At 45.2% G+C, this 1,406-nt stretch overlaps 1 protein-coding gene across 1 annotated transcript in view; it reads left to right on the top strand.

The window, feature by feature from the left end:
* The window catches only part of ssuh2.1 (ssu-2 homolog, tandem duplicate 1), a 17,664-nt gene that overhangs the window by 902 nt on the left and 15,356 nt on the right, over window positions 1-1,406 (top strand). The window lies entirely within an intron of this gene.

Genomic DNA, 1,406 nt, shown 5'->3' on the forward strand with positions numbered 1-1,406 from the left:
AGTTCTGTCACTTGGACCTGCAGCAGGGTCTCATGCTGGTTCTGTTACAGTTCTGTCACTTGGACCTGCAGCAGGGTCTCATGGTGGTTCTGTTAAAGTTCTGTCACTTGGACCTGCAGCAGGGTTTCATGGTGGTTCTGGTCCTGAAGGTCAAAGCAGGTCAAACAGAAGAACCAGACAAACAGTGGTGATAAATGCAGCTGGATCACAGGACACCTGATTTAATTACATGGCAGTCACATGATGTGTGTCTTTAATCCTGAACAGGTAAATGTCTGGTGAGCAGCAGGTGAGTCGTACGTCTCCAGCAGATCTCTGTCTGCTCGTCCTGCTGCTGATCAGCTCACAGGAAACAACCAGAAGCATCAGAGACTGAAGCTCCTGCTGAGCTCCAGTCATGTGAGCTGGGTTCATCTCAGTGTGTTGAAGGCTCCAGATGATAGAAACACAGTCTGCAAACGAGCTTTAATTATGAATCAGAAACCAGAACTTGAGCAGCATCAGGCACCACTGGTCCACCTCTGGAGGATGTTCTCATCACCACCTACTTTAACATCAAGACCGACCAGAACAAACTTCAAACCCACTCATCAGACTTTCATCAGTATTTACAGGAGCTCTACAGAACCACTACGACCCACTTCCTCATTGTGTCCCACCTCCCACCTGGTCACAGGCAGAACGTGCTGAACATGTTCTTATCGATAGAGGATTTACTGACGCTCCCTGAACGCCCCACACAGCAGGCTGGTAGCTGCTGCTGGAGGCTGTGCTGCTCTGACAGGAGTGTGACCAGGAATGACTTTAACATAATAAACCGGGTGTTCTCTACGGCCGGCTCTTTTACATTTAATAACTAGTCTGTATGTGTAACGCAGATACCCACAATTCAGTTCTTCCTGGTCAAAATGAACATCTCAGATATCTATAAGAGCATTTGTAGATATCTTTAATTACACTTTAACTAGTCAAAATGACATTGTAGATATCTGGAACTGGAATTAGACTGAAGTTGTAGATCTGTCAAACTACATTTATGTATAGTCATAGTCTAGCTGCAGATATCTGTTATCAAGTTATAGATATCTATGAATAAACTGTGGTTAGAGATATCGCAAGGTCGAGATATCGCTAACTTTTATTATGACTAGTCCAAAGGTAGTTACAGACATGTTGAAGCAGCGTTTGAGCTCGGGGCACTGATGCTGCAGATATCTGCTACCTGCTCCTGGGCGGTTTTCTTGAGGTCACTGCAGATTTCTGTAACTCAGTTCAAAAGGCCATGAGATGGGTCAGAAAGCTCAGAGGACAGTTTTATATCCAACCACAGAAGACAAAAGCACACAAAGACTAAATTAATTGGCTTACAGTGAAAGTGGGGTCTGCAGCTGCCAATCAGAGCCCGG

This window comes from Stegastes partitus, unplaced genomic scaffold, assembly GCF_000690725.1.
Source record: "Stegastes partitus isolate 25-593 unplaced genomic scaffold, Stegastes_partitus-1.0.2 Scaffold196, whole genome shotgun sequence".
In the NCBI taxonomy this organism is placed as follows: domain Eukaryota; kingdom Metazoa; phylum Chordata; class Actinopteri; family Pomacentridae; genus Stegastes; species Stegastes partitus.